General features: G+C 38.5%; 1 long non-coding RNA gene across 1 annotated transcript; it reads right to left on the bottom strand.

Moving 5' to 3' along the window:
• Positions 1–716: 716 nt before the first annotated feature.
• LOC106845860 (uncharacterized) lies at positions 717–17,330 on the bottom strand. The gene is made up of 4 exons (XR_001401738.3): positions 17,117–17,330; positions 16,127–16,180; positions 13,704–13,790; positions 717–1,111 (listed from the first exon to the last, which is right to left on the bottom strand). It is a non-coding gene; the product is annotated as an uncharacterized lncRNA (long non-coding RNA).
• Positions 17,331–17,365: the final 35 nt, after the last annotated feature.

Raw genomic sequence — 17,365 nt, forward strand, 5'->3', positions numbered from 1 at the left:
AAAAAATTTCTTGATCTGTAAAGTTCAAATAAAAATATGCATATCTTATGCTAAAAAATAATTAGCATGTATGTGGAAATGCTCTGTAAACAGAACTGTTACTGAGTGGAATAATTAGTATTGTGGCCTGCAAGAACAAATGTCATAACCTGACCAGTGGCACTCACAGCAGGAAGAAACCATCTGAACTCAGGCCAAGTATGCCAGGTAGACACACCCTTTACTGGGCTCCTGCCAGTATCACTCCATACAACTGTCAGGTTTTCCTAAGAAGGTCATCTACCTATTGGGTTTAGCAGCAGGGTGTTCCTGGACTTTGAGCATCTGTGTAGTTTAAATAGCAAATCACATGTGAATAGTTAACTACTATACAAACAACTCAAAACCAGTTATTTCCTTACCAGGGCTTCTTTTATGTAAAACTACCTGCTACATTTTACAACTCATGACACCAGTGTTGGCCATGGACAGACATCTAAACAACATTAAACTGAATCTATATGTAGACAGATAATTAATAAACTATCCCTAAGCCAAGTTACAGCTATTCTGTACTTTTCCAAGGTGTGAATGACACATGAATCTTAATTGTTATTATGCTGAGTACATCTGTTCTTAAATTCACATCAGCATAACTAATAACCTTATTTAAAAGAAGAGACACTGGTTCTGAAGAAATGTAAATCTGAGCAACTAAGCCACCTGATAACTACTACAGATGCCATAATACATAAATCTAACACTAAGCAGATACACCTAGCTCTCTGGCTATTATGAAAGAGAAGCAATCGATTCCCCTATGCACTATGTTCAATTGTAGGGCCCTTTGCAACTGCACTGTTGAGATACAATTAGCTTCTGAGGAAGAAAAGAGCTGGTACATTTTACTTTGACAAGACTGCAAATTTATTTTCAGAAAAGACGGAGTACCTTATTACTGTAAGCCGCCTTGATACTGGCACCTAAAAAAAAAAAAATAAAAAATGTTTTAAAGAACAAAGTTTTGGTTTACAGATTACAAATAAAACATATTTTACCATAGGGGGAAAAATCACTTATCTGATTAGATTATCCATTTGTGCTTTTTCCCCGCTGTCGTTCATAGAGGGACCTGGAGAAGAAATGAGAAAAACCAAACTGTAGGTCATCAATATCTTGAACTGACTGAAACCTTAAAATACTCTTCAAATTAAGATTACAACTGAATTATTTTTTCCTCATTTTGTAAAAATCCCCATTTATCAAAATGCTGTTAAGAAACCAGAAGAAATCCATAAATGAAAATCAAGCCTTAATGTAAAATACTCAATCCTAATATTGTTTCTCTAACTTTTCAATTCCTTACATTTGGAAACGGAAACCACTTTCCTTTTGCTTTGCTGCACTGTATCATATCCATACTGTATTTGCCATGCATAGGCTACTGCTTAACTGGTTTTTCCTAAGGACTCTCACCACCTGCCAAAGCAGCCTTCTGAAATGACTGTCAGATTTCTCCGTCAAAGCCTTTTACGTGTTTCCCACTTAATAGTTGTCAAGCTATTTTTTTTTTAAAAGGAAACTCCAAAACATGAAATGAGTAAAAGTGCAGCTACTCTTAACCCCAACTAAGCAAACCTTTTGTTCTATCACTGACCATGTGTGCATCTATTATGGTGTTTACTATAATAAAATAAGTGTATTCCCCATTGCCCCAGATGGGAGTTTTTCAAGAAAAGAAATCATGTCTTTATATCTCCACTGGTGAGCACTCAAGTAGGCATTCAAATGCTAAAGGGTGCACTTTTTTTTTTTTGAGGAATATTTGCCCTGAGCTAACATCTGCTGCCAATCCTCCTCTTTTTGCTGAGGAAAACTGGCCTTGAGTTCACATCCATGCCCATCTTCCTCTACTTTATATGTGGGACCTCTACCACAGCATGGCTTCTCAAGCAGTGCCATGTCCGCACCCGGGATCCGAACCGGCAAACCCCAGGCCACTGAAGCCAAATGTGCAAACTTAACTGCTGCGCCACCGGGCCAGCCCGAAGGGTACACATTTTTTTAACTGAAATAATTTACACTAGCTAACTGCAGGATAAGGTATACTATTTAAAAACATAGTTCACAACTGTATTGATGAGATGAGAGGCTTCTAAATGAAGACAAGCGTGGTTTATGATTTGAACACATCTGGAAAACCCAAGCTCAGAAAATAAACTGCGGGGATCAATTCTTTTATAGGAGCATGGTAATGGGATTTTACTTGTTAAAACAAGTTAGGGATTCCTCTCTGCCACCATTGTAATAACAATTTCAGAATAAGAAAACTAGCATTGTAATTAAAACCAGGATAGTGGTTTATAAGCTCATGTAACTTTCAAACTGGCTTTGTCATTGAATAGTTGTGTCATCTTAGGCAAGTCTATAATAGGAGGATTATGTCCCATTTAAGATGACATAAAAAACAGGAATACTTAAGTAGGAAATTAAATTTGTGCAAGACTTTACATTGAACATTATAAAATGTTGGTGAGAGAAAATGAACTAAATACACAAAAGACTCACTATTGTCAATTTTCCCTAAACTGATTTATAGATTCAGCAGAAACCCAATCAACTCTGTAAAAGGTTCTTTTTTGAGAGGAGGGATGGGAGTGATGGTAAGAAATCAACAAGCTGTTTCTAAAACTTATATGAGAAAAGGAATGAGAATAGCCAAAACAATTTCAAAGAAGAAAAAGTTAGAAGACCCATGCCACTTGATTTCAAGACTTGCTGTAAAGTTAATGTATTCGACATATTAATGGAACAGAATGGAGTCTAAAGGTAAGACTCACCAATAATGGTCAACTGCCTGACAAAAGCAAAAAGGCAAATCAATGGAGGATAGTGTTTTTTTGCAAATGGTGCTAGAACAACTGGACATCCATATGCAAAAAAAACCCAACACCAAAAACCAAATCATACCTTGTTACCATATATAGAAATTAAAGTGATAAGCCAAAATGTACCTCCAATTCAAACTTCTAGAAGGAAATACGAGATCTGTGTGACTGGTTTTAAAAAAAAGTTCTAAGATACTATACCAAAAGCATGATACATAAATGAAAAAAACCTGACAAACTGAATTTCACCAAAATTAAACGCTTCTGCTCTCCTAATAACACTAAGAGAATGAAAAGAAAAGAAAAACTTTAAGGAAAAATATTTGCAAATCACAGATCTGACAAAGGATATGTATAAAGAACTCTCAAAATTCGACAATAAGAAAACCACTCAACTCTTAAAAATGAGCAAAAGATTTGAACAGACTATTTCACACTACAAAACTGTAATGTTCCTACTTTGACCATCCCGCACCTTCAAGAGGTAATTGTCCTATTATGTGTATTCATCCTTTCAGTCCAAAAAGAACTCGAAAAAAGTAAACGCTGGTGTGTTGTGGTTATTATAAAGGTTGTTGAAGAGCAAAGGTCCTCACAGCTTGAGTTTCTATTTGAAGTGTATGATTTGGACTTTGATTTTTACTATGTGGAACCAAAGAGGAATTTTAGGAAAATTCATTTAAATATGGAGTTGAACTACAGTCCATATGGGAATGGGAGTTACTAAAAACTTTTCAGGAAAAGCCAGTAGGCTTCAAGACCAATGTAATATCGGAGAATTATTCTTAAGACAGCACCTAGGAAATAGTGATAATTTAGAGAAAGGGAAATGGTGTATACGAGAATTAGCGGTATAAATATGATAACCTTTCATCTTCAGTAGATTGGAAGTTTTAGTGTCAGCGGCAACGAAGTGACAGCAGGAAAGATTCCATGCAGGGCCGGCCCAGTGCCGCAGCGGTTAAGAGCGCACGTTCTGCTTCAGCGACCCCGGGTTCGCCGCTTTGGATCCCAGGTGCGCACATGGCGCCGCTTGGCACACCATGCTGGGGAAGGCGTCCCACATAAAAGTAGAGGAAGATGGGCATGGATGTTAGCTCAGGGCCAGTCCTCCTCAGCAAAAGGAGGAGGATTGGCAGCGGATATTAGCTCAGGGCTGATCTTCCTCAAAAAAAATTAAATAAAAAAAAAGATTCCATGTAAACATTTGGATGCCTACAATGCATCACACTGCCAGGAAAAATTAAAAAACAAAGTCAGATACAACTCTACCCCATGGGAAAAACACACACTTGAAAATCACTAGCAAGGTATATTAGAAATATATGGGCATGTATCATTTTACATATATACAGGATGTATATACTGAACTACAAATTTGCGCTTTGGGAAGGGGGGGGAGATCAATTCTGACTGACAAGGAAAGGAATTTGGGACAGTTTCCTAGAGATCTGATGGATGAGCTCTTCAATCAGTGAATTTAGGAGAAAAACTAAGGACATCAGTAATTAGTAGGAAAAAACTTCTGAGATGCCAATAATTGAAACAAAGTTAAAAGACTTAATAGAATATGAGAAACAAAGTGTAGATTACAGTGAGAATGCATGTGGTAGATAACTTTTTCCATCTGGTTCAAAGGCCACCAGCAGAAGAATTTTCCATAGATTTGAATTCACCTAGTCTGAAGTAAGACCCAGAAATCTGTACTTTGAACAAGTACCTGACTTAATGCCTATGAACACACTAAAATTTGAAAATCACTGATTTGGAGAGAGGTTATTAAAACAAGAACATGGCAACAGAAACAGTTAAAGGGTTTCAAGAGATGAGATTTGTTATAAAGCAAAATGGAGAATGAAGTTGTAGGGCATGATGGATAGTTAGAAACACTTCTTATTTCCCATTGGATTTTTTTTTTCTTTTGGTGAGGAAGACTGGCCCTAAGCGAACATCTGTTGCCAATCTTCCTCTTTTTTTTTTTGCTTGTGGAAGATTGTTACTGAGCTAACATTTGTGCCCATCTTCCTCTATTTTATATGTGGGATGCTGCCACAGCATGGCTTGATGAGCAGTGCATAGGTTCATGCCCAGGATCCAAACTGGTTCAAACCCAGGCCACTGAAGCGGAGTGCGTGACCTTACCAACATGCCACTGGGCTGGCCCCTCACTGGATTTTTAAAGATATACATGTCTCAGAAATAGGAGCACATACCTAGATGATAAAAAGGGAAGTATCTGGGAGAAACTTTACAGTAGGTGGTTTCATATATCTTATGATTCAGGATCAGTTCTCTAAATATTTCCAACATGAGGGTGGATAAAGAGCCAAGGAGCTGATGAAGAAATTGCATAAGTTCTGAATGATTAAAAAGCATCTTTCTTAATTTACTGACAGATCAACAAAGAGAAAAATAGCTCTGACTTTAAGGCATGCCAGATCAGTTTGGTCAAAGAAAATTTTATAGAAGGGCTTGGTTCCACCACTGGAAAAGAACCTTAACACAAGATTCCCTTCACCAGCAATATGAGGGGATTCAGGTTTACACTGAAAGTATGTTCTACTGACACTCTAAGCACCTGATTAGAAGTTTATTTCACAGGATAAAAAAAGTGACAGATAACGCATTTATAGGCAAATGTTTTATTTACTCACTATTTTAGTTGCAAAAGATTCTTAAAATCATTTTACAGCAACTTTTACCCCCAACGATACTCAATATTCACAATGTAGCCCATTTCTATTCTAACCACCATTTGACCTTTCACCTGTCCCTACTGAAAATTGAGTAAACGTGGCTGAGCGCAGTTCTTACGTATTTCTAGAGGAAAAGTCTACTAGAAATGAACAGAGATCCTTCCTTCACGGGCAATATAATGATTCATTCACAAAGAAACACGTTTGACATGGAAAGACTAAAGGCAAGCCACAATGTTGGCAAGTCATACACTAATTATTTCTGACAACGAAGCTTCCCTTCCTTCCTGGCAACCCTCTCTTTCATGATACGAAGCCAAATGAAGCTTTCTGACAAATGACTTGATGTGTAGACATGACGTGCCATTTTGCCCCCGATCTAGATATCTGGACAGCTTCCAAACTGAATTTCAGCTTTAAACATGAAACTCGGCTCGTCTACTCTAAATCCATTCTTTTCCCTAAATGGAAATCTGACAAAACAGGAAGTACTTGGCAGCATAGAGAAGCAAGTTTTGTGGCTTAAGTATTTACTGGTAACAGACTAGTTCTTCATGACTGTGTAATAAAATGCAGAACTTCAAATTTCAGAGGAAAATAGCAAAAGTTTGCCTTGGTTACCAAGGTTCCCTCGGCAATTTAAAGGCCTTAAAGACAGTATCACATGACACATAGAGGAATAAGGAACCGGAAGATGGCTTTTCTTTTTGTTATGTTCCTTCATATAAAAACCCCTTCCCTGTTCTAAAACCTAAGTCACCAAAATCATACAAACTTTAGAAGTAGTTTTATGACTGCACAGAAAGACTAAGACACAAAGATTGAAAAAAAAAAAACAAAAAGGTTTCTGGTTTAGTTTGAGGGAACCTACTTGGGGAAAAATTTTTTGTTTATGCTTGCCACAAGATTTGAGGTAACCCTAAATACAAATAAACATAAACCCCTAAGTAGCCCATTAGGATTAGCAGACTGCATAACACATCACCAAATATAAGATAAGCCAACAAAAGGAAAAAAGAAAATAAATCCCTCCCCCATGACTTCTTCCAGTTGCCTCTCCCTCTTCCAATTCCATGGCTGTTGAAACAACTAGAAGCATTGTCAGGTAACAATTAAGTTGTATCTTAACTTTTACACTATCACACTTAAGGGTATAGCAGTATATCAAGGTGGCTAGTAAATGTTAAACTACCAAACAAATACAAGCATTATTATCTAATCCATCCCCACCCCCAAAAGCAGGCTGAGATCCACAGTAACTCATGAAATCAATTTAGTGGGTCACAAATTTTTTTTTTTAACGAAGTACAAGAGAAATACTAGAGTACACTGTACTTTCATTTGTAGTGTATGTGGGCAGTAGACACATACACAAAATAAAAACTTCACTATAATGAAATTAATCAGTGATCTTGCTTAGCTGCTATTTCAAGTATCTGTTTTACCAGCCAATGAAAGCAAATAGAATGCTAGTTAAATAAAACAATGAGGTAGGGAGGACATTAAAGTTTCTGTCAGAATTTGATCCTACGCGACAGGAATAGCAGCAAGTTAATAAATACCAGTCAACCTTTCAGGGATATACTGATATTAGAAGTACGCCTAGGAATTCTTATTTGAAAAATATGGTGCTGGAGAGGGAACCGTTGAGTATTAAGAGCTGTAAATACCTAGCCCCATGCCCCTTATACTCTAAAGCAAAGTCATGCAGAGTAATGTATCCCAGGTCACAGCCAGCGAGGACAGGCTTACGATTAGAACACAGAACATCTGTTTTTCAAATCCACTGTTTTTATATGACAATACTTATTCAATCCAACATCTCAGTGAACTAAAAATTCTGAGAATTTTTGGGATAAGAGTATATATAATTGCTGCCTTAGGTCTATGAATGCCTACTAGGAGCCTCATATTTTAACTTATCTCCCCATTTGCCACCATTTCCATTTCTTGTAAATCTAGAGGCCAAAATCCTATTAAGATTACAGTAAAAAAGGATCCAATAAGTGTCCTCGTGAAATATCTCACTGTTCCTATTCTAAGACTACGCCTACTTTCAAGCCTAGAGGCATTGTGGTGTTGTACTAAGAACAATGTACGTGCAGAGTGAGGTCATGGGTTCAGTGACTCATCGAGCCACGTGGCTTGGACATTCTGACGTTGGCAGCAGATGTACCCTTAGTCCCGGCCAAACTTCTCATATATTTGGACCACTGGTAATAAGGAAGATTGGTGGGTGGGCAGATCTGTGAAAAATCAGTTCATGTCAGAGACATACCATCTTTTAAAATACAGGAAAAAATTCTAATAAAAATTCTTGACCTGTGGATAGTCCCTAGGGTGCTCTACCCCCTATATGTTCTTGAATGTGACCCAATTCCTAAAACCTCAAGTGATCTCATTTTAAGTAACCGATCAGGCAAGATGTTCCTCGTGTACAAACACTGACAAAGCACATTTTTACTGGCATGCATTTGTCCATTAAATGTCACCTTTTATCTTGCTACACCTTTTATAAACTTTTACTCCACAAACGAATGCCTACTAAGTGCCAAGACCCGTGAGAGGTTCTAAATCTACGAAGGTGAACAAAGTACAGTTCTCTGCCTGTAAGGATGTTATAACTTAGTAAAGAACGTATAAGTGGATAAAAACCTGAAATGAAATATGGAAAGTGGCAGGAATCATGTAAGAGGAAATACATGAAATTCATATAGACAGATTACCTATAGTCACAGAGGTATCCAGAAAGATTCACTTAAACAGTAGCTTTTAAATACGTGGTGATAGGGCAACTTTCTAGATGGTGGGAAAACTATGAATAAAAACAACTGGGGGACAGCACTCACAACTAGAATATACAACTATGTACTGGGGCCTTTGGGAAGAAAAAAAAGAAGATTGGCAACATTTGTTAGCTCAGGTGCCAATCTTTAAAAAAAAACAAAACAAAAAAACCCCCAAAGAACTGGGGGGCCGGCCCACTGGCACAGCAGTTAAGTTCGCACATTCTGCTTCTCGGCGGCCTGGGGTCTGCCGGTTCGGATCCCGGGTGCGGACATGGCGGTGCTTGACAAAAGCCATGCTGTGGTAGGTGTCCCACATATAAAGTAGAGGAAAACGGACATGGATGTTAGCTCAGGGCCAGTCTTCCTCAGCAAAAAGAGGAGGTTGGCAGTAGTTAGCTCAGGGCTAATCTTCCTCAAAAAAACAAAAACAAAACTGAAACCACAAAGAACTGGGAAAACAGAGCTTGTATGGGGAGCCACAATAGTTCAGTGTGACTGCTGCCTATAATATCTGAGGGGAAGAAGTAGGAAACAAGTTTGGAGAGAGGCTGACATGACCTTCAGGAAGGTCTTCAATGGGAGGCAGAGAGTCTAGATGCTTTATTTCTGTATATAAATACAACAATCTTTTAAAACTCTTTTGGAATGACAGATACTATGTAACAGCACTATATACACTAACAACAACACTCCAAATCTGAGTGCTTCCTAAATATTTGGCATTATTCTAAGCACTTTACATGTATTAACTCATTTAATACTAATCCCAACCTTGTCAGGTCAGTTTTATTAGCATCAACCCCATCTTACAGAAGAGACAGAGAATTTAAGAAATTTGCCCTACATAACCCTTCCCCACAAAAAGCCTTGCCACGTCTACACATTCTAAAGCTAGAAATACTTTCTTTGCTATCCCTGAATGATTTTTAAAGCTATCATTCTAAATGGGGGCATGGGGAAGAGCCAAATCCTATAAGTAACTTGAATGACTTAATCTTCAAAAAATAAAAGGTACCAAAGGCAAAGGATTAATAAAAGAGAAGCAATTAAAAAATACAGAAAACCACATTCATTAAAAACTAAGAATGCTAGGGATGGCCCCATGGCCAAGTGGTTAAATTTGCATGCTCTGCTTCCGCAGCATGCGCTTTGTGGGTTCAGATCCTGGGCACCGACCTAGGCACTGCTCATAGGGCCATGCTGTGGCGGTATCCCACATACAGGAAGTAGAATGACCTACAACTAGGATATACAACCATGTACTGGGGCTGTGGGGAGAGAACAAGAAACAAATAAAAAAAAAATGAGGAAGAATGGCAAGAGATGTTAGCTCAGGGCTCATACAAAGCAAACAAAACTAAGAATGCTGAAAACTACTTCACAAATGTACTGTTTCTGAATGTATTAATTACCTTTTCATCAATCTGTAAATAGATTATATCTTTGTAACTCAAAGCTAGCACTATGATGGGAAAATTTCTTTTTTTCTCAGCAACATAATTGTTGAGCTAACATCAGTGCCAGTCTTCCCCTATTTTACATGTGGGTTGCCGTCACAGCATGGCTGACAAGTGGTGTAGGTCTGCGCCCAAGATCCAGACCCATGAAGCTGGGCCACCCAAATGGAGCATGCTAGGCCACAGGGCTGGTCCTGGGAAAACTTGTTAATACCTAAATATTTAAATGAGATCAGTCTTGATATATGCAACAAAGTACCTCAAATTTCATAAGCTCATATACTATCCCAAAAGGGTTAGGCTTTATAGAGCCAGGTTAAAAAGCCAAATTAAAAAAAAATTAATATTATCATTGGTACCTAATTGATCATTTAAAAGACCTGTTGTTTCTAAAACAAAATCATAACTTTTTCCTTGCTAAACAGCAGAAAAGAAAACATTTTTCAAAGCTTTAGGAAACAGGAGGATGGGGGAGGCCTGGAAGGTTAACTGGTTAAACTAAGCTCCTCTTGAAGAAGACTCAGAAGCTAGCCTAGTCTATGTTTTGATATTTCTGATTGCTACAGTCCTTCCATATACCGAACACTTAAATTGCATCTGATGAAATAAAAGTGGTCCCCCAAAACACAACAATTAAGACTTTTACTTAGATTTCAGATATTTAAAGAATCTTGGCTAAACATTCATGTTCTGCAAACATACATGTTACCTCTCTATTTTGTTAATATCAAACTAAAACAGAACACAAAATTTAGTCTTCTGAGGAAGAAGAAAGATATTTCACATCATATATTTCAACAGTTTAAGAGCACACATATATTTTCTAAGATGCTCTCTTAAAACTATAGTATTCTTTTCAATAAGGAAAAACTAACCTCTCCTTAATTTAGTTCAAGAATCATCTGGTTTCCCTCCACTTATTTCACTTATTAATCCACTTGAACTTTTCTTTTCAATTCAACCCATACTGTACAAATCAGAAATAAGAAAGACCTGATAAAAGCCTCAAAGTCTAATGGAAGAATGGAATTAAAAGTCAAAATACAGGGGCCGGCCCAGTGGTTAAGTGCACACATTCTGTTTTGGCAGCCTGAGGTTTGCCAGTTCGGATCCCGGGTGTGGACATGGCACTGCTTGGCGAGCCATGCTGTGGTAGGCGTCCCACATATAAAGTAAAGGAAGATGGGCAGGGATGTTAGCTCAGGGCCAGTCTTCCTCAGCAAAAAGAGGAAGATTGGCAGCAGTTAGCTCACGGCTAATCTTCCTCAAGGAAAAAAAAAAAGTCAAAATACAGAAAATAATCTAACGTCCAGCATACGCCTTGTCCCAACTAGGGACCTCACAGGCACTCTGACAAAAGAACAGATGCTTACCGGACATTTCAAGTTCTAACTAGCATGTTTAAAGCCGGTATCATCTTCCTTACCAACCAGTGGCATCTCCTGACCTTCTGAATCAGTTAATGGTGCAATCTATTCTCCAGTCTATAAAAGTGGAGCGTTGTGTTCTTTCTTCTTTATAATCAGAGATAAAATACTGTCAACTCTGTTTTTTCTTCCCTCACAATCCCTTGCTCACTTCTTCCTCTCTCTCTCCAGGTCCTACTCTAATTTCACCTCACGCTGACACCTCTGCAACAGTATCTTAATTGTCTCCCTACCTTCAATTTCTGTGTCATTTCTTCAGTCATGCCGGACACTGGAGAGAGAAATAATTTCCTCTCCAAATAATTTTCCAATAATACATTTTGTATACATCATACCCTCTGTGTCTATTCAAAAGCCTCAACAAGAAATAAAAAGAGAAATCCATATGGAAAAATAGCCACAGGTAATACTACTAAATATATACTAAACTCAAAGAATTAAGACATAAAATATCAAGACTCAATACATATGGATAGAAGTCTTGAATAGACAACTTGTCTATTACAAAGAATCAGTAAGCGAAATTATAGAAGGTCCCACCTCACTGGTTAACAAAAATATTACAAAGAAAAACAGAGCTCAACATATTTTGCACTTATTAACTTAGCAAAAATGACAATTATAGATTATCCAATGCTGATAGCTAAATTCACAGGGAAGATGACAGTGTAAATTCTAACTCTTTTGGAAAACATGGCAATGTTTTAAGAGTCATAAAAATGTTCATTTGTTGTTGTTCATGCCATCAGGTCAACTCCAACTCCTAGTGAATTGTGTGTAGAGTGCACAGCAGAGCGGAACCCTGCCAGGTCTTTCTGTGTCATCCTCCAACCTTCTGATGCTACATCAGACAATGCTCTGCTACTATTCACAGGGTTTTCATGGGCAATTTTTCAGAAGTGAGTGGCCAGGTCCTTCTTCCTAGTCTGAAAGCTCCACTGAAACCTCTCCACCATGGGTGACCCTGCTGGTATTTGAAATACTGGTGGCATAGCTGTCAGCATCACAGCAACATGCAGCTGCCACAGTACGACAACCAGCAGATTGGTGGTGTGGTTCTCTGACCTGGGAACAAAGCCTGGCTGTGGCAGTGAGAGTGCCAAACCTTAACCACCAGGCCATGAGAGCTGGCTAAAAAATTTTCATACCATGGCCTTTAAAATCAATCCTAAAAGAACAGTCCAAAAGACAGAAAATACTGTATGCACATAGATGATAACTGCAGCACAATCCTGAAGAATTAGAAATTTAAATGGTCAAGCAATAGAAAAATGAGGTTAAAGATAAAACAGTTTGATGGCATATTTTCAGATGTTAAAATTATTATGAAGACTGTGCAGTCACATTGAATGATTATTACCATGTTAAAGGAACAAATAAAAATTACTCTAAAACTAAAGAAAGAATATGCATACAGACCAGGAAGAAGGAAAATTTAAAAATTTAAATTTGGGACTAAAAGTGATTTTTTATTTTTAGTTCCACTCTGATTTGTAAAATTCAAAAACAGGACAAAAATAATCTTCATTTTCTGCTCACATCGCAGCTTTCAGGGCCCTCTAGACCTTCCCAAACCTATCTAGAGAGCAAGCACCCCATATAATTCAGATGTGCGGCTCATTCTAGAAATGCTGACATGTTGGCCTCACACAATTTTCCCAATGTAACTTTTAGTCAGTTATCCCCTCCAAACTGGTTTACTCACTGTCCCAAACATAGCTTTCCTTATATAACTGAAATTTTGCTCACAACCTTCCATCTACTTAGAATGTCTTCCTTTCTTCTAATTTTACATATTCCATCTCACTAACCCTGAAAAGCCTTCAATGCTCGCTAAATTTCTTTCTGTTCTGCATTATAAAACAATTTGTCTTTTTAAAAACAATTAGGTCTAATTGTATACTGAACTTTGACAAATTTATTATTCTCACGAGCCATGATTTAAATCTTTAAAAAGTTATATAAATCTATTGAATCTTTCAAAATAACTATTACATTAACTTTCCACATGTTTAATTATGTTCTTCCTTTCATTGACAGTAGGCTCCTTGAGCACAGAGCCTTGCCATGTAAGAATGGCACTAGGTAACCTAGATCAGCTTGAACCCAAATCCTAAAATACACTGTCATTCTTGTTTGAATTGTATATGAAAGAAAACCGACATCTATAAATTACACGTGGCCAAAAAAGCAGCACTGACATCTAACAGGACAAAAGATCATACAGAGATTGCAAAGGTTGCTCTGGTCACAAATAAGCAACTTATGTAAGTTACCCCCCAAAATAATGAAATCATTAGGAAAGCAGCCACATTCAACCTAGCAATCTGTTCCACTTCTCAACACATAGACATTTACAGAAACAGCTACACAGTGAAACAAAGTCTATCGTTTTTCAAAATAGATATACATTACAGTAACATGGCCAATCTTGACTACCAAAGAATAGTTAAGTAAAATTACATACCAGAAACAGAATTCTCAACAGATAGCAGATCCAGGTCTTTTAAAACTAGAACACCTTCCTTCATTGTTCCACAAAATGAAGCTTACTCTAGAAGATAAAGACTTCTTTTAGTTTTGAGTATGCTACAGCCCACATGCTCAGAACACAGACTGTTTCATAATTTTTAAAAAACTGCTTCACTTCTAAACACTTTTACTGAGGAGATCTATGTCACACTTCTAAACACTTTTACTGATAAGATCTCTCTATGTCAAGGACTTTACCATGGGTAAAAACAAATCACAAAAATGTTCAGTATTCCATGATTAAAAATTCAGATATGGGAACCACATGAATGGGTAAACAAATCCATAGGGATGTTCAAATTTTGAGATTTCTAAAATACCACATCAGGAGGCTAATTATAAAGCTTCATTTGAACGCTTGGCCAAATAAACAAAACATTCTGCTTTCAAAACAGCCTTTTATCATACAAACATTAAAATTTTGACAATTTTGATTTTGCAGGAAACATTATTCTATTAGTTTGGGCTCACTGAAATAGGTTACAAAAAACAATTCTATCATTTTCTTCCATTTATCTCTCAGAGATGGTCTAGTGACTGTTCAGTTACTATTCACCTATTGTTGCCGTCCATTAAGATATCATCAACTCCTTAAAAGAACTGAGAACAAAGACTCTTGCATAACTAATCTTAATGGGTTCTCTAAATCTACATTAGCAATTACAAATCAATTCAGTATTAAATCAAGTATTTGGAACACTAAAAAAATTTTGAAGGTTAAGAGCATCTGTGGAACATCGTAAATTCTCTGAAGAGAATTACCGTTACAGAAAATGTAAGTTAGCTTATTTTGTATACAAAAGTGCATAAAGATCCATAAAAAACATCGAGAGAGAACCTATCATGTATCAGGCAGACACACACAGTGACTAAAACCTCAACTGCTGCCAGTGGGAGTAGTCTCAAACTGGGGAAGAGCCAAACAACTGCAGAGTAAACGGGATGAGAGGGGCATGGAGAGGGTCCTGTGATGGTACAAAAGCATGGAGAGAATGCACTTAAAGATGGAAAACTTTAAGGAAAGTTACAGGGAAAACATACAATGGTTAAACTGAACTAATTCTACCATAAAAACAATTTGTTTTTAGTTTCCTCTAAATGTCACTTCTGTGTGGCAAAATGTTTTACTATACAAATGCCTAACTATTCTAGGGTGAAAAATTAGTTTTAAAAGATCACTCCAAAGGTCCTAGAAAAATTCTCCAATTTATTTTACTATATGTGTAACTTAAAGGCTGTGATAATTCTACTTGAATAAACAGAAACCCAGGAGAGAGAGTTCAAAAATAGAGCTCAAGACAAACAGAAAATTAGAGGGGGAAAGTAATAAGAACAACAAAAAATGTAAGTGCAGTACTAGCAAAAGCTTTCTGATGGAAAACTGTGCAAAGATCAAAAGCTTAAACGTACAATCTCTTTGGCCTTGTATTTCCACTGCTGAGAATTTATACTAAAGAAAGAACCAGGGGTGGGAAGGAAGATCTAGATGCCTCGAAATTTTAGCCATACACGTCAATTCTTAGGCAAAATCTTTGGCAAAAAGGGCACAAGGATATTCAGACATGTTGTTGTTATAAAAAAATTAAGAGATCAGGTTATATAAATTACGGTACACTTATCCTATAGAACACTATGCACTCACGAAAAATGCTTTAAGGACAAGATATTTTCCATAAAGAAAAAAACATGAGTAATAAAATGAGCACGACTAGAATGGCCTTCATTTTGTACAACAAAAGCAACAAGAAGAGAAACTCCTCTGTGTAAATATAAGTACAGTACAAAATGTGATTACCTTTTGGTATAGGAAACATAAGAGATTTTTATTTTCTCCTCGTGGGTTTTTAGTAATTTCCAAATGCCCACTGACATGCATTATTTGGATCAGATAACACCAGGTCTAACTTGGGTAGTGGAATTATAGGTGATTACCCCACAGGAAGTTCAGCAGTATTATATTGTTTTATAATTTCCTTAAGGAAAACAAAATTGCTTCACTTCTAAACTCTTATTGAAATATCTTTTCTATACGCTAACTTTTCAAATAGGGAGGGAAAAAAGCATGAAAATATTCATTTTATTCCGCGATAAAAATACTATCTACTTAAAAATTCAGAAATGGGAACCTCATGAATGGGTAAACAAATTCTTAACTATGTCCTAATTTTGAGATTTCATTCTAAAATATCGCATCAGGAAACGAATTATACCTACTCAAGTGAACATTTGACCAAATAAGATATCCTTCAACTACCATTCTTCCATTTTGCTATTTACGGCTCTACCTTACTGGTCCACAAAAAGCTTTCCCAAGCAGTTTTCCCAATTCTAAAAATTATTACAGATATTAGAACTCACCTCAGTAATACTTTCGGATATTTGTCATTGAGAGTCCTGTTTTCTTCAGATCAACTGCCAAAAACAAAAAAAACCCCAATAAATTATTAAATCACTCAACCATTTTCCAGCCTGGAGCCCCACCAGGAGAACAACAGGGTTCGAGACAGAGGTAGGAGGATAATTCAAGGCAGCTATCCAAATGAGTGTGAGTAGGACACTCAATGGAAATACCAACATACCTTTCACTTTCTCAAGTAATTTCGATAAAAATCACTGTTAGGAATGAAAAGTTCACTCGGCTTTAGTTAAGACGTTCTTACTGAGTAAATTTAGTCAACGAGGACTATCGACAATGTTTAACATTTTATTTCATCCTTTAAAACAACTTGCCAATTAATACCGCATTTCCACCATTTCAAACGTGTTTTTACTTTATTTAGCAGAAAGCAAGATTTTGCTAACAAGACACAATCCACGGCTGCCCTGAACACAGTGCCCCGGCGGCTCTAGCCCTTCGAGGGCAGCACCCCGCCGTGTGCACCGCAGCGCCGACCCCCCGCGCCGTCTCCACCGCCTGAGCTCGCCGCGCGAGGAGCACGCGCAAACAGCGCTCCGCACGGGAGGCAGGAGCCGGCTGCCTCCCCACCGGCCTCCGCGCGCGAGGAGAGGACGCCGCCAGGCCGGAGACTGCGACAGGCTGCGAAAGCCACTTCCCAAGGGAGGAGGGGCCGCTCGGAGAGGAGCGGAACCCAGACATCTCTCACTCCCTCCAGGGAGCCCGAAGCATGGGCCCGGAGAGAGCCGCGCGCGTCCCCTCCGCCTCCTTCCCCGTCGGGGCGGGAGAAGAGGCCTCGCCCCCCTCGGCCCGCGGCCCGCCCCCACCCCCGCCCGGCCGCCCGAAGAACTCCCTGGGCCATGGCCGCCGCGCGGCCCCTCCACTTCCGGTGCCGGCGCCGCCAGAGCTGCGCCATCCCCCAGTCCCTCGGACAACCAGAGCTTCCAACTGACCTTTGGACAGGTCCGCGACTCCTCTGACCTTCACCAGGTGCTATCCTGGAAGGAACGGTGAACGGGTGCCGCACTGAGACGAATCTACGGGGTAACGACTCCGCTCTTGTCTTGCCAGAAACATAAAATGCGCTAGCGCTGCGGCCACTGCTGCCCAGACAAAATGGCGCCGAGAAGCCGGCTTAGCGCAGGCGCCTTGGAAAGACCCTGCCCCGCCCCCGTGCAAGTTCTGGCCGCAGCTCCGGGTTC

Source organism: Equus asinus, chromosome 7 (genome assembly GCF_041296235.1).
Source record: "Equus asinus isolate D_3611 breed Donkey chromosome 7, EquAss-T2T_v2, whole genome shotgun sequence".
In the NCBI taxonomy this organism is placed as follows: domain Eukaryota; kingdom Metazoa; phylum Chordata; class Mammalia; order Perissodactyla; family Equidae; genus Equus; species Equus asinus.